We start from the raw sequence: 26,686 nt of genomic DNA, 5'->3' as shown, positions 1-26,686 counted from the left end.
CTCTCAAATGTGGGATGCTAGACTAGATGAATGATGGATATAATCCAGCCTAACAGTCTCTACATTTCAGTTTCACTATATACAGTATTCTTCTCCACCATTTTTCCTTACAAACTTTTGCACGGGCTCGTCCCAACATAGATACAACATAAAGCAGATTTTTACAAGCATAATGTTATGGAAGACAAAGGTGCTAGGCTATCACTTAATCAGTTATTTTGCCCTTTACAACCTTTTCTTCTTTAAAAGAGATTCTCATTATGAAGAACAAACATGAAAAGCAAGCAATAATTATCAAGTATTTTTGACCAATACAATGTTAAAAATAATAGAAAAATAGAAAACTACTTTCTAAAGCTCTTGGTCAATTTTTAAACTTTAGGCTTGGATTTTAACTGATGCGACTCGAGGTCTATATTTACCTCTATATACGAGGTCTATATTTACCTCGCTAGAGCCATCACAAATCCAAAGGGCTAGTAGGAAACTCCAAGGTGCCTAGTCCCTGTCCTACTTGAATTGTAAGACTCACTAAAGGACTAATTCCCAACATGTGCTTGTCTGTGTTCTTTTTTACAGGTGTAACACCAGCTCGTCATTTCACCCTTGCACTCCAGCTGTCATGGTAACTCTTCCATCGACAAGTCCCTGAGTTACAGGAAAACAGTCTGGGGCAGAGCAAGAATGGCTTTATCTGGGGCTGCATTGATTTTTATCAGCCTAAAAAATGTTTCCTTGACTGTTTTAATGATGCCAATATTTTTTAATCCCTTAATAGAGCTCTGTAAAAAATACCCCAAACCCATAAATGTTCAATTTTTTGAAGCACATCTGATATCATCCTAAAACTGAAACACACGTTTGGTGAACTTAATTGAAAGGTTTGCCTTTTCCAGCAATATGCTCTTCCTGTCTGCAGCAGCAGAAAAGGTGGAAGCCTCTCACAATATGGTATTATACAGAGACGTACAGATCTGACTTATCCTGTCCTCAGTAATATTAGGCACATCAGGATGCAAATCAACTATAAAGCATTCCTTAGGACAATTGCTGAGACCAGCAGCTGCTTTTCAGACAGAATATTAAGGTTGCTCTGAACATTCCCTCAGACATACAGTAACTAGTGCTCAGCACTGCGTGGCAGGGAAGCACAGAGTTATGTGAGATGCCTGGGAGAGCAAGAGAGCAGGGTACAATGCGGGGAATTTCAAAAATGCCTCAGAGATAAGGAGGAGGCTGCACACATATAGAAACAGGCAGTTGTGAAACAAATGTGACTATTTTTCACCAGGGCAAAAGAGTTATCCACAGGGCTGTGGGGATGGGCTCTTCAACATGCGAATGTTAGGATGTGATGGGGGACAGGGTGGAGCAGGGATTGCTAATGGGAGACAGGGTGGAGCAGGGATTCCTGTGAGGCAGGGACCCCTCTGCCCTTGGGACCATATGCTCAACCCCCATTAACCTGAACATTTTGGTGTCTTTCATATTAGTGCTTTAGGTAGGGTCAGGAGAGCACTGCCGCTTCCCATCCATTGATTCACCATGGCAAGAGCAGTCCCAGAGGTCACCAAACGGTTCCTTTTGGGGAAAAGCTGGACCAGCAAATGCATTCCAGGAAGTCAACTAATGCAGTCCAGCAATTCCTTGACACCTTGTCCAAGGAAAATCTCCCAAGCCCATAGTCAATGTGTTGCACTACATGCGGTTGCTGGAATCTTGCCAACCTGCAACAGTCCAGGCAGGTAACTTGAATTTACATACTTTGATGGGCAAAAGGCTAGTCCTCATTCACTATTATTAACTCCAATTGCTACATTTTCATGTCTTAGTAGCATTAGCAACTGAGACACAAAAAAATGATCTATGACTTATTTTGGCTAGTTATGCATGGTCCATACCTGTCCATTGACTGACCTGCAAGGGATGTTTGTGCTGCTTCACAGACGGCAGTGCTGTGCTGTTCAAAACCACATTTCAGACATCACTTAAAATGCACCCTTTAGTTCTTTCAGATGAACAGTGCAATTGAAACAGATGAATGTGGTGAGGACTGCTTGGAGCAGAGGCTGCTAACCTACAGTCTGATAACCAACAGTCCCTTTTCCCCTTCTCTAGGACAATGTTGACAATAAGATTTACTTCTGTGTCTCCCCAACATAATTTCAGTAGGTCTTGTGCAACAGCATGATGTTACTGTTTTTCAAAATTTCAGGGCGGTGTTTAAATTTTAAAACCATGTGGTCACTTATGAAAACAACAGTTCCTTTTGAATTATGCCATAATATCTTTCACATTTTCTTTTACACATATGTCACCTCAAAAACAGCTCAGCATGCAAGAATAAATCAACTGTCAGTATCCATTTAAAGATATTCTACTTGAGAATATCAGGATGTCTGTGGTGAAATATATTTAGATGAAAAACATTTCTATCTTTTAACAATGACAATTTTATCCCCTCCTATTTTTTTTTTGCCTTTTGCTCTTCGATCACATATATGGACTATGAGGTACTTACCCTGTTACTCAGTGCTACACATAGGTAAATTCTGCATTTCCTCTCCAAACACATGGAAGCTGGTGAGCCCAACCAAGGCTTCAGTTCAAACCAATTAAGGAAAAAATCAATTAACTACAGCAGAAGTGAATTAATTACAGCAGAAAACAATAAAGAAGAAGTTCAGGTCAGTGTTAATTGTAAGGCAGCTGTTTTTACAAGAGGAAGCTGATGAGTTGAATGCTGAGGAGCATGACAGTGCAGACAGCTGCCCAGGGCCTGGTCAGTAGCTGGCAAAGCCCTACAATGGGAAACAAAATATGAGGAAGAACAGGGACTCTGACTCCAGGCAAGCACAATGCAGTGACTGATGATGACACCCCTATCCTTTCCTAATTCTTAACACCATAGCTCACCACCATCACTATATCCCAGTGGCTGGCATGTAGACTTCTGGCTTTTATCAGTAAGGTGCATCCTCCCTTCCAAGGTCACCCCACTGAAGAAGAAAGAGTGCAGAAAGACCAAAAATACCTCTTCCACACTTGAACAGATCTATATGTATTCTCTTCAAACTTGCAGTAATACACAAGCACAAAGAGAGTCTTCTGTAATGTTTTACTCTGAATTCTCCAGGAAATAGAGCCACAAGAGCCTGCAGAAGTTCCAGTCTTGCTGGAATGTGGTCACCCAGCTTGCAGAGGGCACTGCTTGGCACCAGATGAGGGCAGCAGCAGGTCCATGGGACACCAAGGAAGTGGGCAGAGACAATATTCCAATCCCAGCGACCAAAGCCATGTTGAAACAGAACAATAATGAAAATAGATTGACACCCAGCCCAAATCACAATCACTTGTGTTTGTCAGGGACAAACACAGACCAGATGATGCATCTTGCTGAGGCAGGATAAGGATGCTGTGCCATTTCTTCAGCAACGTGAAACCATTAAATGCAAAATAAGAAGAATCTTCACCCTACTTTTATATGGCTGTGTTTCCATGGTTTCATCTCTTAAACTATAAACATTTCATGCTTTAAAGATTCAAGGAATGATTGTGTTACACAGGCATTCTTTTACTGAAACCCCATAAAATACCAATATGTTTAATTCTGCCTAGCTGTCCTGTTGCTACTTTGAAATACCCAGTAATCTCTACTAAACAGAGATTAGTCTTCTCTCCCATGGGGCCTAACATAAAAATGGGCTCATCAGAAAAACAAGTCATATATCATCTTTGTAGAAAAAAATGTTAGTTATGTATGCTTGCAATCGGCTCCATTAGGTTTTCATACTCCCTCTACCCCTTGCTTTCCCTCTGACTCCCCTTCTCTTTTCAAGAACAATTTTTAAAGCGGTAAATGGCAGGATTCCAGGAGTTATGTTACTGCCAAAAATTAATTTAAAAAACAAGTGGGAGGCTGTGAGCTAAAAAAAAAAGAAAAGGAGTGGGGAATGCATTCCCTCTGCATCTGGGACCTTCGATCTAGGCAGCATAACTGATGGCATGTTACCTTGAAAATAGCTCTTCAGTCTCTCTCTTCTGTCTACCAGACATGGCTCGCTGTACTGAGCTTTTCCCTTTTTCTGCTATGAGAAGAGATAAAACTTCACTTTTGCAACTGCAGCTTGCTGGTTTGTATGGAAGTCAGTACTCCTAGGTTTTAAATGTTCCTTGTTTACAATAGTGAGACTGTGGTTGAGAAGTGGTGTGGAAAACTAGCTTTTAAGAAAAAGATTTTGAAAAGAAAAATAACTTGTTGTGTTTACAGAAGGGTTGATTCTGTCACTATGTAGTAGAGTGGATACTTTCAACAAAATTACTTTTGTTTATTTTTACAGCCTCACATCCACTAAAAATTAGTGCCTTTCACAGCAGCTCTCTGGGACAACTCTAAAACAAATAGACAGAAGTTATCCCCAGCCACAGCCTCAGCTGAGCCTGGGAAAGACTCAGCACACGAGGGCAGACACACTCTACTGGCCTCATGGGGTATCCCCGACATCGTTATTGACAACTCATTAAGAAGATGCTTTGTACCCTTACTGACCTCTTCTGTCTCTTTTCAGTTCTAAAACAATTAACTTTCAACTAAAACAACTGACAGACTTGTGGACCTAAGTGAATGGCAAAATTATGCCCTCTATTATTCCTCCCATAATACCATACTATTTTATATGCTTCCTCGACCTTAAGCTGGTATCTTCTTGGATGTATTAGGTACCCATGGTCTCAATCCTGAGCTGTACTGGTTAGCTCAGAAACTGCCATTTAACAGGTGGATTTAGGACCACTTTCCCCCTATTTTTATCACCTTATTTTTACCTGCCTTGTAAGATATCCAATAGATTCTTCTACAGCTCTTTACAGATGTTCCTTATCTTTTCTGGTTTCAGTAATTCAGTTTCATCAGCAAATTTTTTCATGCTGCTCCCCACTGAACATAAAAGGTCCCACCATAGATCACCATTTAATCCACCTGCATCATCCTGCTCCAAAAATTAGTACTTTATTCATATATTCAATTTCTTACTGTTTATCAATTATTCATCTATTTAATGATCTTCTGTCTCATGTCATGTTCCTTAAAAGATTTTGGTAAAAAAAAAGTCTTTCAAAAGTCTCTGGAAAAATTAACAGTAACTGGCCAGTGAAACACCTTTTATTCATGTGTCTTTATGCCTCTTTAAACCTGTTATCAGGTTTGTGTGGATGTACAAAGGCCATGTTGATTCTCCCTAGACAGAAGATTATTTAAACATCCAACAGTTTTATTGAGGGTCCCCTGAAAATGCAGGTATTGAATGGTGGGTGCTGCTGCCTATTATATGTTCCCAACAAACCTCTCCTGTAGAAAAGCAGGCTGGTTAACATTCAGGCAACACAATCCGACCCCCACACAGCACTCACCACATCTGGCTCAGCGAGAGAGGCGAGAAAGGCTCTTTCTGCAAGGTTTTATTCCAGCCGATATCAGCCTGAAGGGGACCCGGTGAGAAAGACATGCACCACATGGTGCAGGTAGCTTAAGAAGAGGAAGTGGTGGAGGGCACAGCTGAGGACAGGGCAGAGGGGATTGGTCTCCAGGGGAGAGGGCACAGCCACCACGGATATCCAGCCAATGAGGACACAAGGAAGGGAGGCACCAGCGGTCAGTGAGACAGAAGTCCATGGGAGAGTCTGTCTTTTCCCCCCAGGAGAACTACTCCTATGGTAGTTAGTCACTGCCAGTGCCAGGGCAGAGGATTTGGGAATTGACTGAGAAGAGACAGTTCATGGGATGCTACAGTCCCCCCTGGCAAATCTCCCTATGCTCTTGAATGGCTAAGAAATTGGCAGGCCTTGGAATATACTCAGGTTCAATAAATTAGTCTTTCAAATCCAGAGTTCAGGTACAAGGACCAAGACTGCTATCCTCATGGCAAAGTACTCTTGGTTTGTACTTCCAGCACCTCTTTTGTATTTCCAAATGAGTTTTCAAATTCTTCCTACCTCTGCCATGGCACTTCAGGACAAAAAAGAGCAATGGTTGGCCAAGAGACAGGTCGCAGGTTGTCTAGAGGAAAACTTGAGAAATTCCTTGAGAAATGTGTCCTGGAAACAAAACCAGAACCAGGCTGCCAAATTCTGCACTGGTATTTTACAGATAAATCTAAAATATAGTGTCATATTGCTTTACTGAAACAGTATTGCAACAGTCTAATCATCAGTGACACTTGTAAAGGTTGCAGCACAATGCACCCATTGTAACTTCTTAGTAATAATTACTAATAATTACAGAACAGAAGACCTGGCTTTCCACTTGATCTTCTTGGAGCACAACCAAATGTCTAGATTGACCACAGATGGCCAGCAAACCTTCCAGAAGTCAGATTTCCGTGTAATAGTTCTTCACATAGCAACAAGCAAATATTTTTCTGTCAATAGAAGAAAGATGAATACAAGATGGATACAAAACGAATGAAAGCTGAATCCTGAGTCCACCAACATGAGGATTTCTTTCCTGAATCTACCTACTAACAAAAAAGTATCAGAGTAGTTTCTGCCTACAAGGAGACAAACAGTTTCAAAAAGCATATTTGACACTGGCTGAGCTACAGAATTAGATTCAGCTTTTCCAAAGGGTGTGCCTGATGTTCAACTTCTAATGTTTGAGGTCATTGTAGTGATCCAGACCTTTTAGCACTTCTGAAAAACAGATGCCTTTGTAGATAAAAAAATACAGAGAAGTAACAAAGTGTAGATACCCATCCTTCATAAGCATTTAAATTCTCTCAATTTTCACTAATTCTCTCTGCCGCACTCCCTTTCAATTCTGAATTCACCAGGCTCCTTCCTCTTCCCTTAGTCTTTGAACAGGGGATCTGTGCTGCAGACCAGAAGGTCCTAGTATGTCCAACCCTCCCACCAAAGATCAACAACATCTCAAAAGCTCCAAAGGCCCCCCCTCTTCAATTCACTTTCACCCTCAGGCTCAAAAGTGACATCTTCATAGTTTCTGGGGAAAGCAGCTGTTCCAGGACATCATTCCCATGAGAGAGACACTGCCTCGTCTGACTCTGCCAAGTCCTTTCAGGATCTTGGAGATTACCACTGAGACATTCAATACAACTTCATATTTCACGGGGAGCCAACGTAATGAGTAACAAATCAGAGTGACACTTACTTGGCAACTGGTGCTGCCCAAATGGAGGGCTGCTCCACACAAGGGCTTTCTCCATACAGCCGTACTTACTTCTAGGCATAATTCATACTGCTACCTACAGATGCAGACCTGATATGCAGCAGTGATCTCTGGGTAAAACGGGGCACTAGCAAGCACAACTGGAGGAAATCCTGGAGAATATTCCTGCTGTTGCTGGCCTGACTCACTTAGCAGGAGATTTCTGGAGGTGACTGTGCCCCAAAGACAGAAATTGGGAAAAAAGGAAATAAAGCCATAGTATCTGGAATGTCTTCCCAGCATTCTCCTTTTTCCATCTGTGTTAGCTTCCTTTCTCATCCATTACTAACAGACAGGCAGAGTTAGTTCCAATTATGTGACAAAAACTGGTAGAAAGTCATGTGTCCTCTATTTTAAGAATGTAGCTGGCTAGACATGGCAAAGCATCTTCCTAAATGCAATTGTAAGGGAGAGCACTGGGTTTAGCTATTCCTCCATTTGCTTTTGAAGAGCATTTGGGATACATTCTGTGCTCCAATGACTGATTACTGAGTATTTTAAGAGACAGTGATTACATTACACAGTATTTTCTGTACACATGCCCAGAAGATTTACAGTGAAATGACCCTTCAGAATTATTTTTCTTACCAGCCACCCCTTGAATTTGGCATCATTCTTCTTTAGAACAAGTGAAAAGTCTATTTATCCATGGTCACACTAATATAGCGATGAGGAAATTAGCTACAGCATAGCTGGTTTTCTTTGAAATTTATTTCAAAGGTACTAACAGTACCTGTACATAAGAAAGCTGTAAAATAGGAGATTCACAGGATCCCTAAGAGAATGTTTCTAGTATATATCAAACCAGTATTGTTTGATATATACTACTTACACTATTTTCTTTTAAGCCATAAACTACCAAAAAAAACCAATTACCCCTTGTAAATTAACAAAGGTAGGATGGATACTTATACAAAAAAGTGACAAAAACTATGTGCAAATAGTGATGTCAGCCCCATCCATGACACAAAAAAAATTATGTCTTTAGTCCTGAAGAACAAATGCCACATACTTTTCAGAGCTGGTCTGTTCCTCTATAGGACTGTGCAGAATCCTCAGAAACAAGTTTAAAAAAACAACAACAACAAAAAAAAAACAAAAACAAAAAAAAAAAAACAAACAAAAAACAAACAGAGAGAAAAAGAGAAAAAATGGAACCACAGGTCCTAGAAGAAAAAGAGAGAAGACAGACTGAGAGTTCAGTCCAAGAAACTGCAGCAGGACTGGCTGGCTCTCTGTCCCAAGCACCATAAGACTGGAAGGGAGAAGTGGTTCTAAAGAGAAGGTGACCTGGGATGACTGAAGTTTCATGCTATATGCCTTATTCCCCAGGCAGCTCAATTCAGGCTCTGTTACCAGAATGTCTTTAATCCTGTCACTGATAGTTTTGCTTGCTTGCTATTTGCTTTCACAGAAAATGAAGCATGTTGCAAATGCTTCCCTCCACACTTGCTCCCATGAGTTTCATTTCAATAAGGTGTGGTATAATTGCCTTAAAAGTGCTTTCTATTTTTATACAGCTTTTTATTTTCCTCTGATATTTCCAACCAAGCATCAAAGAGCAGAGAGAAAAACCTCTGGTCCTTGAATTCCCAGCATGTTCCTCCCTGCCTCATTACAGACACTGTTGAAGGACATGATAAAGCTGAGCTGACCTGTTTCAATCTCATCCATCAGCACAGGCACAACTGGAAACAAGCCCTCCTGGAGTAATGTCAGCACTTTCATTGACATCAAACCTAAACTACACAAGGGCAAAAGGCAAAACACCAGAAAGCCCCACTTGGTGTCCAAGAAACCCTGTTGGTATCTGAGAAACTCTTCTGTCTCTTTCTACCCCCTTTACCACATGTGATGCAGTTGTTAGTAGTGAATACTGAGAACTCAGTACACTCTGAAAACTGAACTTGCCCACACATCCATCACATTTCTGAAAGTGTTATTTTAGGCACTGGTGGTGGAAACATGCAAAAGGTTTGAGAACTTTTTGAGAACTTTGTTTGAGAACAAAGGTTTGAGGGCTAGATCCTCAAGTGGCAATAGTGTTTGAGGGCAATGGTGAGGCACTACTGAGTGTCAGTGGGGTCCATAGCACTTCCTCAAATAAGAGATGCAAAGACCATTGATGACTTTCCTATACACACGCAAATATACAGAAGCACTCATCCATTAATTTTCAGCTGTTTAATACTCCTTCTGAAGAGCCATAGCATCCATCCCATACAACCATTCAAGCAAGCCAAGTCCTCAGGAAAGAAAGTATAGTGGCAGTTTTGATACTCTGCACAGGCTTTTCTGAGGCACAGAAAACCATGCAAAGACACAGAAGTAGAGATCCCAAAGACATGGATCTATATACCAGCAGTGAGGAACAAGGCAGGAAGAAAGCAAAGCTGAAGGGATGCATTTGAGGCTTTGAAGGCTCAGGCCAGGTTTTGTCCCTATAGCCCATGGACTCTGGTGCAGGATCAAACTCACAATTCCACTGCCCTTGTCCAGAATAATTTGTGAGGAGTCCAGTTGTGTAAGGGTAGATAAGGTCTTTCCACCTATGCATGCTTATCCCCAGGTTAGCTGGGAACTCCAGAGCACCACAGCTAACCCTGTACCAAGATCTGGAAGAGGATACCATCATCCTAATGGAATCTCCTATGAAATGAGGCAGAAAACTACCCATCATGAGAAAGATTTTCTTTGGTGTAAAATCTTGATTGTGTTTTCCTTAACAGACATTATTTCACTGCAGATCAGATTTCCCCATTTAGGTTCAATTGAGGTGGTATGGTATAATCAACAGAAAGCAGCTGCCTAGATCCTCTTAGAAGTCACCACCTGCACACATGATAATCAACCAGAACAAAACTATGTTGGTTTTGCCTGATATGAACAGATAACTCTGCAAGTTTTAGCATTAGCTTTGAGAGCCTGTAGAGAGCCTTGGTCAGATTTCTAAACACTATCATTTGTAGACACACGGTGCATTTTTCACTGGGTGAGGCTGATACCAATGCAAATGTAAGCAGAAATTATGACATGTCTAGTTGCAACTGTGGCTGTGCTGAATAGTATCTATATATTGCAGCAAGGAAAATACATATAAAAGAAGCATGCAAACACACAGAAAGTGAAAATGTCAAGGGTACATTTCAAAATAATGTGCTCTTGGTAGGGAACCCTTGGTGTGTACCAGCTTAACCATTAACTGCCTACTGTATTTGGTAAACAAAATGAACCACAAGCAATAAATGGGGAGAAATCTATAATGTTATTGAATCACATTCAAAGGTACTCAGTTTCTTACTGTAATGCAATCCCTTTAAATTCTGATAGCCATGTTTTGTTTATTATAGGCACTGACTACAAATTTGAATGGGGGACTCCACTATGACAAATTATTTCTGACTTTGGGAGATACAATAAGCCACACGTGTTTCAATAAAGTCATCGCCACATGGCAATTTGAAATCTAGAGAGAGTGGAGTACTTAAACTAGCATGTGCATACTCCTAAACAACCAATCCAGTGCGAATTATACAGTGAAGTTTGCAGAGGGGCATAATTTGTTTCACAAGTAAATAAACAAACAACATTTTGTTCTCTTTGTGGCTACTAGAGTTATTATATAAGTCCAAAAGCAATGGTAATGCTTTTTATCATAAAATTATAAAGCAAGCAAAGCATTTAGAAACAGTATGGGTCTTAATTGTATAAGCTTACAAGGAAGCTTCTATTCATTTATAGCTTTAGTTTAAATATCATTATTCGTACAAAGCCCATATTCTCTTTTCCCTTGCCTCCTTCCATTCCTCTCCAAGAGACATACCATCAGATAATGCTGTACTTTCCAGAAGGGCTGAAACACATGGCAAAGTTTTACTAAAGCCATCTCTCCACACTGAATTTCAACACTTGGATCATTTACTAGGATGATAATGTGTCAAAGCACCATGGCAAAACTCCAGCAACTGTCCTCATACAGTCACGAGATTTACGATAGTAGAGTTTCCTCAAAATTCTCTCTTAAGAAGGAGCATTAAAAATAGATAATTAAAAGGGTAATTTGGGTCAATAAAACAATGTATTATAAATTTCATCTCATATAAGGAAGTAATTTCTTTCTTTTAAAGATGTTTCTGCATTTGTTTATCTGTGGGTAACCTGATAGTTATTCTTCACCTTTTCAACGCCACCCTGTTAGTTCAAAGGAAGATAAAACCTGTCTGGATAATTTAAAAAAAAAAATCCTTCTACTTGGCAGCTTGTATAAATACTATCAGTCTCTGTTCTCTATTAACCTGCATTTCAGCTTGAGAAAACCTTCAATTCCTCTAAAAACTTACAAGTCTATTTGTTTCAACTCCAGCTTTAATGAACATCAGAAATTTCAGTGGAATCAAAAGCTGGCCACCAATTACTGAGTGTGCATGCTTATCTTCCAAGTGTTTGCTGCTTTGCACCTAGATGTTAATAGGATGATTCCCTTGTAACACTCTACAACTGGATTTTCATAAATGGAGCACCAAAACATTGGTATGACTTATGACAAATGAAAGCATCTTTACATCTGACCATACTATGGGAGGTAGAAAATTGATGTTAGTTGATATTAGATGTCAATGTTTTGTTTGATTCCGGTTGTTTTCCAACATTTAGGTGAAAACATGTAATATCAAATTTAGGTAAGTGTCTACATTCTACAACAGCAGCTTAGCAGAGATAAACATTTTGTCTACCCACATGATTAAAAAATGAATTTTAAAAAACCAATCACTATGTGTTATGGGAAAAAAATAAGAAAGGAAAAATCAGAAGTTGGAATGCAAGTCTCATCTCTGCAGACAGATTAAATATCAGATCATGGCAAGAATTCTCTTATCCCATCAGGCATCACAAATATCTTTTTCTAAAAGGTAGTGGATAGTAAATCTTATCACAGATTTGACAACGAGTCCCATATATTTCTAGAAGGCTTATGTGTATATTCTCAAATAATATAGGATAGTCACCAAGGTCATCACTGCAAGTCTGATCAAAGAGAAGTTACTATTCCTCACCTTAATAGCAATGCATACTCAAGCACAGGTTTCTGGTTGGTATCCAGAATACTATAGGGATTTTTTTTGCAGGGCTGTGAAATGCTCTTTCAGAGCTTCATGTCCAAGAAGGACTGGGAGATTTTTGTTATGGTAAATATCTTGAAACATAAGGTTGGTGGGCTCAAAAATAAGCTGCAGGTGCAAATTTCATAGTCAAAGGAAAATGGTACTTTGAACTTACACCAGTCTGTGGGAAATAACCTGTCCCCTCCATCTGAGACCTACCATTATCTCACTGCCACTCCTGGCTGCTCCCCATCTTGGCGTGAGGGAAGAAGCAACTCCTCTCCAATTACTCCTGGGCTTGGATCCAGGCTCTGGGTGCTATCTGGAGGGGCAAAGGGTCTGTGAGGAACAGATCTAGATCCTGGTTCTTATATCACTTTCACAGTAAAAACTACAAACACACAAAGAGATACACATACTCCCCCCAAAAAAACACATGGATAAATACAGTGGCACAACTGCAAAGAGCACCTCCTAATTACCATCAGTCAGTATGGTAGCATGTGTTTTTGTTATCAGTATGCCCAAAGGTATGACTTAACCACTGGGAAATTCTGAGTCTCCATTCCTACAGGAGAGAACACCACTTGAGCCAAGGAGGCTTCTATAGCTAACCTCAGGACAACATTTTAAAGCAAAATAATTCAGTTCTTCACAAGTGTTAATTTTTTTCCTCCACTTCATGTAACCTCTGACCTCATGTCTGGAGGTGATGGATGAGATGAGACAGAGCCATGGGAGAAGACCTGAGGATAGTTAATGGCATGCTACAGCTAGCAGTCATTAACAGGCAAGGTTTCCTCAGAGGGAAGTAAGAATTATCTCAAATCAAGAAAAATAAACACCAGAAGAATCAGTTGTGCAGAGTGGCTCACATAAAATATGAATGTGGCCAAGGTTTGCAAGTCCAAAGGGAATCCAATTTTGTGAGCTTACTGCAGAAGAATGCAGGCCCCAGCCCTAAGGTCTTATAAAAGCTCTGAAATGAAAGAATAAAGCCCTTTCTGAACATACAGAGAGCACTGCATTAAGGACTGTAACCCACAACCTTTCGGGCAGTCCTCCAGTACTGCTGTGCCCTCTTTATTTCTCCAGCACAGGCAGAAGACAGGAGAAGGAAAGTGTTCCCTGGAAAGTGCTAAAGTGAGACTTTGGTATATGGAAAAGAACCTCTCCTGGTGTTTGTTTTGGCAGGAATAGTTTTAGCAGACAGTATTAGAGTCCCATCCACTTACAGAGCAAGGCTGCAGTTCATGTATTATTAAAACTCCAGGGCTGATCACTTTCCACACAAAAATTTTACTGGAGCTAGCAGAATCCAAACAATATCGTTTGGTCAACAAAGACTTTTTTCCTTAAAAAATACAGTAACATTTTCTCTAAATAAAGCAAGTTGGTTGGCTTCAAGCAAGAGGGGCAACAAGATCCTTCTAAATGACAGTGCTAAGCATTCAAAGTTGAAACCTCATATCTTTCCTTCCCAGGCACTCAAGCTGCCAGCAGCTGCATTGTCTCATTGCCTGACCTTGCACAAGTGAACAGGGAGCCTGGGAGAGGCAGATGACCCTGGTCTATCATTAGAGCTGCACTTTATGGTAAGGCTGCTTGAAAATGTTGCTGACCCATGGGCAGTTAATTCTCTGCACATCAAAGGGAGCTACAGGGGTGAGAGTACTTTGTCTAGATATTCTAGCCCAGTTTTGTGCCTGGTAGAGTGAAGTCATAACAGAGGCACATATTCCTCAGCTTCTTGGTGACTGAGATCTCTGGGTATCCATCCTACTTCCAATCCCAAGTCACAGGTCACAGATGGTGATGTAGGCTATGGATGCATCCTAAACGCAGGCCTCCCTAGTTCTTGACAAATCTCTGTGGGATCTCACCCTGGATCTCTAAGTTTCTCCATGCTCTGATGGAGATGGGGCAGAAAAGTTTCCAGAATGGAGGAAAACCTCCTTTCAGTTTTCCACAACCCACTTGCCCCACCTCTCCTCTCAAATACAGCAGTAATCCTAAGAGACAACAGTTTTGCCCCCACATCCTCCAGCACGCAAAGTCCTCTGCTCACAGAGTAAGCTGACCACCTTGGAACCCAGAAATAGCCATTCAATGTAAAGCACGCAGCTCACTTAAAAGCTTTGGTATTTACACTGCCATGTTATCTTTCATGGCATCTAAAATATGCCTTGTTGGCTGATTAGCTTGGAGAATCATATATGGTGTAGTGGTAGTGAAACAGTGGCATAAAACAATAACAATCATCCCATGTGAATGAAAAAACTATAGCCTTTCTTGGTTAAACTTCCTATAAGGTTTATTTACTAATGTCAAATACAAAAGTCCTGAAACATATTCTTCAAATTGTGTATACAGTACTGTTTTATTTTGCCTTGAAGCCAGAGTATGTTGTGTCGTTTTACTTTTTGATAGTCTGTAGAGCTCAAGTGAGAGCAAATTGGTTTCCATATGTTGGTACATTCTCAGAGAGCTCAGTCTTTCTCTTATGAATGGAAATGTCAAAATCAGAACCAGTGACCCAGAGTTTTTTATATTCTAGGCCTGTAATTGGTAAGAACTCAAAACATCTCTCTGTTGCTTGGGCAAATAAAAGCCACTTTTGGAAAACATATTTACCCATGTCTGTTTCAAACAGTGATTGGCCAAACCAAACCTAAACAGGTTTTCGAGTTCACATCACAAGCTGGTGAAATCTGTGATCCTTCTACTGATGACATGCAGCCATCAAGACTTGGAAACACTTGAAATTTTTTATCTTGCCTCACCACTGTCCTTCTGTTTGTGCATTACAGTCAGGGAAGACTGCACTGAGCAGTGTGTTACCCTGCAGCTTGCTATGGAGGGATCAGATCCAGCAGTTTTTCAGATTGCATTACTGGAGAATTACTTGCATCCAACTGAATGTCACTTCATTTCTAGCACCTTGATAGCTGTCTCACTTTAGGAAATATTTCGCAGGAGTCCTTGAGAGCCAAGATCCTCTTTGCACAGAAAGTATGGGAATAGGTGTATAAAGCTGACCAAAATGTCTCTCTGCATTCAGTGGATGATGATTTACGGTCACTTTCCTATCTATAAGAACTTTAAAAGACAAAGGTTAAAACGACCAACTGTTCGATATTAATCATTAAACAGAACTGAATCTTTTAAATGTCATACCACTACAAAACCATGAACATTTTTGTCAAACAAATGGAAAAGTTTGAAGAGCTACTGGTATTGATGGTTTACATGCAATACACCTCCCAGTCTCCCATTCCTAAAAAAACAAAAACCCAAGAAAATCAAACAGAATGCCAGCAGCAAGTCAAGTAAACTTTAGTTCCTCTAGCTGAGGGGCAGGGATGCAAAAACTTTTAGGCTTGTTATAAATAGTCAAACCAGTATTACTTCCGCCTTTTATTAATTTTTTCCAGCACAAGTACAGAATTTCCAAATGAATACAGCAATGAAAATATTTCCATGCATTAGGATTTACATAAGTAGTACAAATTTCCTGCTCCCTACCCATAGGCATTAAAAATAAAACCAGACAATTTCTTTGCAGGTGGCAAATGAACTGGTTTACATTTTTACAGTCCTAAAAAATTGCTATTTACACATTGTAAATATTTATTTTTAAATATCAATAATCTGTATTTTTTCATTAGACCCTCCAGCTGCTATCAGTGCTTATGTAAAGGCATTTCCTCTGGAAAAAAAAAAGTGGGGATTTTGAAAAGTATCAGAATAGTCTCTTCTAGCCATGTACTATATGTAACATCCAACACTAAAAGCAAATTGAGCCTCCTTTACAGACATAAAAATCCAAATAAACTTAGAGAATTTCACACAAAGTGAATATAGACCCAGGTCCCTAATTTTCAGACACTGAAAATGTATGGTCCTATTTGCAGAGCTTTTCAATAATTTCTAACATTGAAATAATATTATTTCGCACATTATGACACTAATATTTCAGTATACAACAGTAAAAAGGTGGTTTTGGATAATGCAAAAATAGGTAAAGAAAAAGAGTGTGAAAGGAAAAGTTGAGCTTCTTATCTAAAAAAAAAAAGGAAAAAAGAAACAAATCTTTTTCAAGCAGTGAAAGTTGTTAAATTGGGTTACACATTGAGCACACAAAATAAATATTTAAAACCAGACAACTAGAAATACATAGCAACAAAGCCAGAAGTTATCAGAAAAAATAAAGGGGAGTATGACACCCTCCCTCCCCCACAACTTCTCTGTCACGTGATCCTACAAATCATTAGGTCAAGTGTAAATGTCAGTAATATATACTATACATTAAGGATAGATATATAGGCCAAGACTCACGCTTCCTGTAGGGACAACTGAAATTTTAGGAAGGACTTTCCAGGCAAGTAGGAACCTGTACAAATTACAATAGGACTGAAAAAGAAGAAATTAAATTATAAAAGTTTATTATGGAAAGAAAATGTAGAAATTACAGCTGCCAAGAAAAAAAGGCAGGAGGAGAGAGAAGGAAGAGAGGTCAGAAAACTTCATGTACCAAGCACATTCAAGATAAGGAAGTAAAATAATACCTGAGGTGATAAGAAGAGTATGTAAACATCTCAGTCTAGAGTCTGCTGACTCTAGACTTCCAGAAATCATTGGTGTAACCTGTAAATAAGGTATGAGAGAGGCAATACGCATGATACTTCAGGGAATAGAGAAAGATAAGCAGATGGAATTTTCCATCTTCTAGGGTAGAGCTTCCTGTCATTCCTGCCACCCCAGAAGCTGCCTGCATGAACAGCAAAGTTCCTTTGTCAAGGACTCTCTAGTGGCCTTGCTGAAAAGCTCAAGGCTGCTGAGCCTCTTCACAAATAGGGTTGTCATGTCCATAGGAGTGGTGTCCCTTGGTGTCCAGCAATAAAGTACTGAGCAGCCTGCAGCAAAACTGACTGAAGGCTGATCCCCCAGTGCTGGGTGCTTTTCAGGCCTCACATGCAGGAAGAGGAAGAATTTCTCCTCAACTGAATACTCTTTGTTTTCCAGAATGTAGTATTTCATTGCCATGTGGACAGTTTTGAGGGATGAGAACAGGGAGAAGCTCTAATGATGTACCATCTCTACTGGGTAAAAAGGGACAAAGCAGGAGGAAGTATTCTCCCTGAAGCTTGGGAAGTGAGCAAAGACCAGACACTGACAATCACAGCACAGTGACAGTCATCTTGTGTACTGTAGATACTGAGTCCATGTCAATATGCATTCTTACAGCATAGAAGTTGACATGTCTGCATGACCATGGCCTCTTTAAAGTCCCTGGGAGACTTCCTGCAGGGGTCAAGAAATTACTGTGTCATTTCCAAATGCCCAGATTGACTTTTTACTGTCAGAGAATTATGATTGTAGGATAAGCATTCCCCTTACCAATGTTGCCTACAGGCTAAAAATGAAGTGAAATACAAGGCACGTGCAGGCATCAGCCACTAAAGAGTGCAAAAGTTTGCATAAAACCTACTCACTGGGGCTGTGCTGTGTCAAATAGTTCTGGGTTAGGCTACAACAGACATCTCTGAATAATCATTTTTCTTAATGGCTTCTGATGTAGTTTTTCTACATCTTCTGCAAAATTACATATATTTCACAAGTTGTTCCAAATCTTAATACCCTCAGTTCAGAGAACAGAACCTAGCTGCTGTGCTGATCAAGCAAACTGAAAATTGCAAACCTCCATAAAAAAAGTCAGAAAACTTGGGCCATTCTGTTGTCAAAAATTTGTATTGACCATTGTCCAGCTATGCAAGCATTCCCAAAAAAAAGTCAAAGGCAAGATGTTTAAAAGCATTTAGTTCTCTTTGAAGTCAATAGTCAATCTTCTAATCCCACAAATCTCAAAGATTCACTTCCCTGTAATATATCTAGTCCTCTTATTTACAGATTATCTGGAAAGAAAAGAACATACTGTATGCACAGAACATACTGTATGTATTCTTGCAATTAACATTTCCCCATCAGCATTAAATGGTCCAAACAGGTCAAATTTGGTCCAAAATCACTTTCATTAGAAACCCAGCACTCCCAAGTCTGCATTTCAAACAGTGGAGCCACTTATATCTCTGCAGAGAAATAACTGAATATTGCCCATGATGGATGATCAGTCCAGAAGGAATACAAAAGCAGACTTTGTCCCAAAAATTATGTGTCATTTATGTTATTTAGTTTACTCCCTATGCAAAATGCACAAAAAAGTAATAACTTAAATTTTTAGTTAAAAATATGAAGTAATCACACATAATTTTGTGATATTAAGTAATTCTAGCATATCTTGCAGGATGAACTACTGAACTTCAAACAAAAAAATATGAGTTTGATAATGCAATTATAAAGTAACAGATGAATATAAATAGCCAGTGAAAGAGAAAATGAGCATGCTTGAAATGGCTGGTTTTGCAGGGCATCTATTAACTCCACAAGAACTTTCAGAGCCACTACAGAATAAGTGCAAAATGCACAAAAGATGGCTAACAGCTCTAATATTTCTAGCTTCCACAACTAAATAATATCAATAAAAAATGTAAAGCAGCACACAGAGAGAATAAAGCAGAGAAATATTTAAGTGTACCAAATGGGATGCTGGAACTTTGAAGAAAGGCAGAGAAACCTAATAAGAGAGACGAAAAACACTTGTCCCAACTGAGCCAGCTAATCAGCGAAGAAGGAAATAAGAACACTGTTCTGGAATAAGAAATTTCAGAAAAGACAAAATATCCACAGTCCTATGTGGAGAAGTGCCTCAAAAATGTATCATCCCTAATATAAAAAACATAATAATAAAAAGTAATGAGCTCAGAATGCAAGTCATGCCCAAAACAAGTCATGGAACTAAACATAATAACAAAATCCTCCTCACTACAGCAAATTTACAATTTGTATCAGGAGTCTTACATCAAAAAATGCTATAGGTCTCTTTCTACAGATTTCATGAAAAAATGCCTTCCTTCCCTAGGAATAACTAAACACAGCTTCAGTGTCTTGAACTAAAGTAGAAGCACCACTCATGCAAGTCAAACAGCTGTTTAACATTGAGTTTTAATAAAAAAGAAGGTAGAACGAAAGACGAAAGCCATAGCAAAATTATTCAATTCTGTTGTGTAAAACTGAAGAATAATTCATAGCACAGTTTCCATATCTCTTAGATTATTTTCAAGGCAGGAAGGAGAAAAACAAAATTCCAGCTAAAGAAATTTATTCACAAAATAACAAAAAAACACCCACAGGGTATAAGGACACATCATAGTTATGTAGCGATAACAACCCTGCAAATTAGACTGTATTAGCTTGATTTCTACATACAGGAAAAAATCACATTTAGCTGATTGGTCTTTTCCACTGGGCAAGAAATAATTTCAATGACTACGAATTGATTTGGAAGATTCTCATTGTCTAAGTTGTTTTTTTGGAACACATACTTCTGTGGAAAAAAAGACTTTTTCTCTTTTACTTGAAATCCTCATGGATGAGAAGGAGATACAGACAATATGTAATGCCTGTGAAGATTTCAGCAAGAAGGACAAGAACTTGAAAGTCATCACTCTTACTAACAAGAAGTGAAGTGGAGAAGCCTGAAGACTTGAAGACTTCAGGGAAGAAAAGGATAGATAATAAAAGGCAGTTGCCTCTACCATAAAGATTCTGAGTATAACATCATGCCCATGAATATAGTCATGCTACTATGGGGAACGGGTCTTTGTAAGGAATCTGACAGTCTTTTATTAATCAATTCACTGGCACAAGCAGCCTTTTTATAGACCTTCTTCTCTAGGCTGCAATCCCAGAAAAAAATTTCCAGGGAGAAAGCAGAAAAAGAAGTGTTATCCACAGAGCTCTAGGAAGCATTTCAGAGAACCAGAGGATATTATTTTAAACAAGTCATGTTCATTAAAGCCAGATGTTCAGAAATAGATGCATAAAGGCCATATCTGAGGAGCAAAATATATAGCCTGGTTTTTTGACCAGGTTGAGAGTCCTCTGGTAGGAATTTACATATAAGTAGACATATTGGCCGTTCAGCCCTCCAGAAACTTGATCAGTGTTGAATATTCAACTGACCCTATAAGCTGACTATAGCTGGTATTCTGTTTAATAATAATAATAATTGTTCTTTCTTGTTTCTGTATCACAATGCCAAAATAGGTTGGGTAAATCCAAATACACAAGTACAGTTTTGAGCTTGCACCAGCACATGCCATTTATGCTTGGAAGTGCTCTGTGAAAGCCAAGCAACAGGACAATGGCAAAAACAAGTTTTGGCTTCATTTGAAGTCTTATAGTTTGTGCATTTTAACAAGGAAAAAAGGGACATATCATGGCTCATAAAGTTATGATGATTGCAAATAACAGCAGCCACAAGGATGTTATCTCTTCATATACAGGAGGGACATGAAGCAGAGAAAAGATCCTCAAATTTCAAACACCATGGCCAGCAGCACTGCAAGGATATTGGGGAAGTTGGTTGCATTGAGCCTGACTGGGGATGTATAACTCTTGATTAAATTACACATACACACAGTGGCATTCCCAGGCATGGTATGGGAATGAAACAGCCCACTTCTGTGACAGAGGGGCACATTGAACAGTCTGTTCAGAATTATCCCTGGGCCTTTTGTTCTGCCAGATTATGTCAGGAACAGCTTGAGGAGAACCCTCGTTGGAGTGGGCCAAATCCATGTCAATAAAGGCTATAAAACCCTCTGACCACAAACAACACCCCAGTAGCTGATGCCCAAGCTAAATTTCATGGGCATAACTACAACTAGGAGTTATTCTAGGCTCCTCTTTGGGCAGGGCAACTAGGTAACAGAAGTTGCATGTGGACACAAAAGTACATATATGATGTAAAGGCAGTCTGTGTCTCAGGAACAGTAATAAAAGTTCATTTGGAATCAGTCAGAATGGCAACACCTGTCCAACTTTATCAGCATTTTCTACTGATAAAAACTGTATGTTACATGGGAGCAAGAAAACAGAGAGTAGCAGTGATTAAAAATAAAAAGGATTCAAACATGTGCAAATGGGCTCTGACCGGAAAATCCTAGTTTCACATTGAAAAATGTCCCCTGCACTGAGATGACAAGCTAAAGTCCAGGCTAAATAGTGTCTGGACTAAAGTAAACCATCTTTTAGGATGTTTCATCTGCCCAAAACTAAAAATGGTGCTCTCAGCTTTCTTTGTAATACTTGAGACTGTTATGCAGGCTGCCCTGCACATAACGCCTGAGAGACAGAGAGAGGTCTCAGATGATAAATACAAGGACGTCTCATTTATTATGTGTTAGACAACTTGTAGGGAAAGGAATCCCACAGAGTTTCCATAGCTCTCTATGGATATTCTTCAGGAGAATGAACAGTAGACATGGCACCACTTTTTCCTGCTTAGGTTCTTTACATCTATGACATGTGATTTACTTTTTTCAGAATCAGATAAGGGATTTTTTTTGAGATAGAGAATAGATGGATCAAGCAGACCTGTAAAAATTATTCATGTGGACACTTTTAAACACTAATGCAAGTTAAAAAGAGAGAAATAACTCTCAGAAATACACTTTTTCTGCCTGAACTTGGAAATAACATCTTGGCCCTGTTGTTCTGTGAATATACATACACAAGCACAAACATTCTTAATACTGTCAGCAGAGTCATGTCATCACAGTTGTGAGAGGAGCCAGGTAAAGCCCATTCTATCTCAATATTTATGAGCATTTAAATTGTCATGTAATTTCAAATTATTTAGTTTTTTGTGAGTGACATTGATAAAGCAGGCAGAAAAAACACAATAGGCTCTCTGGCAGTCTGCTTGATGCCAGTACAGGGGAAACTATTCTTGAGTTGTTGAGAAAATCTCAAAAACTCAAGAATAGTTGAGAAAAATAGTTTCATTGTTGAAAAAATCTGTGACCCAACCACTGCTGAAGATTCCATTTTTTTTAGTCCAATGCCAAAAGCTTTCAAAGTTTTAAATATGTTCTAAGAGTTGTTGTCAAACATTTGTAGTGAAAGATGGTTGCTTTGTACTACACAGACTCCTCCATTAAAAAAAAATTAAAACCTTAGGTTCTTCTTCACACACAGAGGGAGCCACACAAACCCCTTTGATTCCAGGCCTGGGCCTCAAAACACACACCTCACTATCTCACTTTTTACTGTACAAGCAGATACACAAACCTCAGTAATCAATATGGAGTTAGAGGTAAGCAGGAGGTCACTTCCAAAAAAAGCCAGTGGTTGTTGGCTGTCTGGATAGAAAAAGTCAACTCCTGGGTCAGGTGCTTGACATTTCCAGAATCCAAAGCATATCCTGTGAGCCCATTCAGTTGGGCAATGGTATCCAGTGGTGATCGTAGAAGCCACACTGTAAAATGGGCAAAGTTTATCTCAATTTAGAAATTATCTCTTTTATCATACCCACTTCAATGAAGGGTCATCAAATAGAAGGGAGCAAAAGAAGCTTCAGGTTGATCATAACCATTACTATAGATGCCAGACATCCTGAGTCTTTCTGTCTGTCTTTCTAACATCTTTCATCTGCTTAAGCAGTTACTTAACTATCTACCTAAAAGACCAGTTTGCATATGACCACTAGAGTGTGACATGCATGAGTCTGGCCCCACACATAATGAAAAAGAAAGTTGCTTTTCTAGCAAATAAATAAATGTTGTGGCCATCAAGATTGGCAAAACCTAAAGAAAAATCTTCTACCGTAAGTACATTTGGCATACTGCAGCCATATTCTAGATCTACAGATGCCTAAAGACTACTTCAAAGAGACGAGAATAAAACATGATGAGGAGGACAACTGCAATGGTTATTTAGCTTAATACCCTTTACCCACAAGCTGCTCCCCCAATCCGCATGATGAAGATGATGCAGGGGCCATACTGAAACATAAAAACACCTGTTTGTGACATGTACTCCTTATATCAAAAACCATTCTCTTCTCTGACAGTCTCGTGGAAGACGACTTCTCACTAATCTGCACTGAATGTAGAACTGGTTGCTGACTATTCAGTGGCTTTTCTCCAGCTGCAGTTTTTGCCTTTTCTTTCTCTTCTCTCTCAGAGCTTTTCTACTTACAAGAACCAAGTCTCTGGGTTTGACTAGATCATGGACAAATTATTCATCATAGAGGGAAGAGCTGATGAAGGAATTATCTCATATTCACTCACATGTATAAGATCTCATGAGTGAAGAACCAGTATTCAAAATCTGTATCTTAAACTGTCTGGAAAGTGGCTTGCATTCTTAATTGAGTTTAGCATTTGTACACACACACAAGACAGACATGCACCATGGTAAGGACCTCAACACTAAATGACTACATTCAGAACTCTACAAGGTCTTTTCTCTGCTTGATCTAGTAAAATAATCAGGTTTGGATATTTGCCTGTGCAGAATCCAGAGATAAATGCTTTACCATCATGTCTGTCACCAAGGCACAGCTGGCAGGGATTCAGCCTCAAAATAATGTCATCTGGAAAAGTGCATCTATATGCCCACTGTTGGCATAAGCCCCCTATTCGACCTTTCCTATGCAGAATGTAGCATTTATATACCAATTATTTTAGCAAACAGACGATCAATGGCTTAGCATAGGTATTCATTTACACACCTTTTAGACTTCTGCCCACTGCCCATCAGCAAATGCTTATGTCCTTAGCATTTTTATCTCTGACAAAGCAAAGTAATTACAATGTTTTTCTTATTTTTGTCAATATAAAACATTTCCTTAGAACTCCAAATGGACGTGAAATATCACAGTCCTAGAAAGACATGACCCCTGCTCAGAGAGAGGTCATGCATCACACACAAAACATTTTGGCCAGTACTGGATGACTTCTCAGAGCACTCCAGAAAACACTGTTTATCACTCCTCCAGTCACTTCAAACATTTCTCAGGCAACAGCAAGGCTTAATTCAAGACCTGGAAACTACATTCTTCTCTGCAGCAGTTTTCTTCCATTACCAGTAGCTTTTAGTCACCAGAACAAAGTCACACATCCTCTGGTCATGAAATCATAGTTTCAGGATCACATGAGTACACCCTACCCACTGCACTGGAGCATCCATCTCAGTCTTAGCTCTCCGTTAGATTTGAAGATTCTTCTCAGTTCAACCCTTTTGGAACAAGAAAACTAACTATAAGATGAAAGATAAACAATTGGGCTATTTATTTCCTATTTATTTGAGAATTTAGGTTTTTGGTTTTGACTGAGGACAGATTATTCAGACTATGAAATAGCTGCCAAATTTATCATGAATGGCATTTAGCTGGCAAAGGGTGTATTACTGCCAAATGCCTAACACACTGGGCATATTGTATTTGTACCATCTGAGAGAGTAAACAGTGACAGGAAATAACCACAAACAGGTGTTAATGTTAGCCCCTTAAGGGTCATTAATGAAGTATGGCATTGAAAGAGCCCACACACAAGTCCTGGCAACTGGAGAAGGTGGGATTCCGGGGAGTGTAAGAGTTTATTAATTTGTCACACACAAAAAATCTGTTCTTGATTGCATCTCCTCTACATGCTGTTTTCCCTCTTGCCACACCACATCCTTCAGCTGATCTCCTTTGCAATACTCCTTCCTTTTCCCTTTTTGGCAACAAGCTGTGTCCCTACCCCAGTCAACTAAGACAAACACAGTCCTGAATTACTCATCTTTTTCAGAAAGCCTATCAGCCTCTAAAGACAACTCCATGCTTTCATACATTCTTCAGAAAAGAAATACTGTCTCGGTTCCTCACTAGACATTTTCAGAGACATTTCCACATTCACTAAAATAAAACATCACTGTTTCCCCAGTGCATCTCCAAGGCTGCTTGCCCTGTCCCAGAAGAGACCTGAGAAGCGGTGCATGACAGTGACACTGCCTGCTTTTACAATAGTGTCACACAACTCCAGAATAGAGAAGGTCCAGATTACCACATGGAAATGCAATGGGTACTGTGAGGTGGATCTATCCTGACACATAACTAGCCACATCCTTTTGAAACATCAAAGCAGAATATATGGAGTATTGCCCTTTATCTTCACAGAAGGTTACTAGATTTCCAAAGCAAATGTTAATACTTAACACAAAATCATTTAATACAAAAACAAACACAAACAAAAAATAATTAGGGATAAAGTATAAAGGAAAACAAACTAATCTCCAGCTATTTTCCTACTCTCTGTCTCATCCTATGCAAAACCACACATTTTCCCAAAAGGGCTCTTGTTTTCAACAAGTTTTCAGACAAATGTCACCTGGCTAATATGTAGTGTTAATGATGCCTCAGAAGAACATGAGAGACAGAAAATACATACAAGGAAGAGTAGGCCATGGAGTCCTTTTCTTTAGGAGGCAGACCCTAAATCATGAATTTCAAACTGCAAAACTTCAGACTCTCTCTAATTCAGGCTATTAGTATTACAAAGAACCCAGGTGGGCATGTGAATTTAGCCTATCACTAATAATGAAGCCTAACTGCTGAATAGATTAAATGTTTCTAAAGATACTCTCATTGATTCTGCTAATGTTTAACAGTAGGGAAGGAGAATATTTTAAAGGCCAGAAAAGAGTTCCCTTTCTTTACTTCTCTGTTAGAATAGTACATGAAGCACAGTCATAGATACACAATTCAAGAGTTGACTACAAATTTAGGATGTGTAACAACTGCTACCATAGAATTGCTGTCACTGTTTAACTCTGCATGGCTATGTACAACACTCCCCACCTGCAGTCCTTGGGCTTTGCACCAGCCTGTGTCAGAGCACCACAGGATCAGAAATGCAGCCATGCCAAATTCCATTTTGAGAGAAAAGAAAGTAAAAACAGCAGGAGAGTGTTTGGGCTTATTTAGGGGAGTCACTGGAGCTGTGCCTGCAAAGATCACAGCCCCAGACTTCCAGGCACTGGCCAGCGCCCAATGCCTTCTTGTTACTTGAACTAAACAGATGCATACTTTCTTACACAGATCATTTTCTAAACTAAGTACTTTAAGAAATTAAGCCCGTGCCTTTCTATAAAATTGCAGCTCACCAGTTCTTCATTAATTATAACCAGTGGGGAAAGGAAACAAAATGGAACTTAAAGGAAATTTAAGAAATATTTAAAGGGAGAAATCTGTTTACATCACACCAGTCCTGCAGTTCTGATATCTGGTTTATTTCCACTTCAAACAATGTAAGATTATTCCTGCATCAGTATTTTGGCTTTCTTCAGTTACTCTTACAACCTCTTTTTCATCTATGAAGTTAAATTAAACTCAGGAAAGTCCAACAGTCTTCAGTGTAAAATCTTCAGGTAGAAACTAAGAATACTAAGGCTGTTAAAATTTGGCCCCTTTGTG

The sequence above is a fragment of the Ammospiza caudacuta genome, chromosome Z (assembly GCF_027887145.1).
Source record: "Ammospiza caudacuta isolate bAmmCau1 chromosome Z, bAmmCau1.pri, whole genome shotgun sequence".
In the NCBI taxonomy this organism is placed as follows: Eukaryota; Metazoa; Chordata; class Aves; order Passeriformes; family Passerellidae; genus Ammospiza; species Ammospiza caudacuta.
This window is presented reverse-complemented; position numbering follows the sequence as displayed.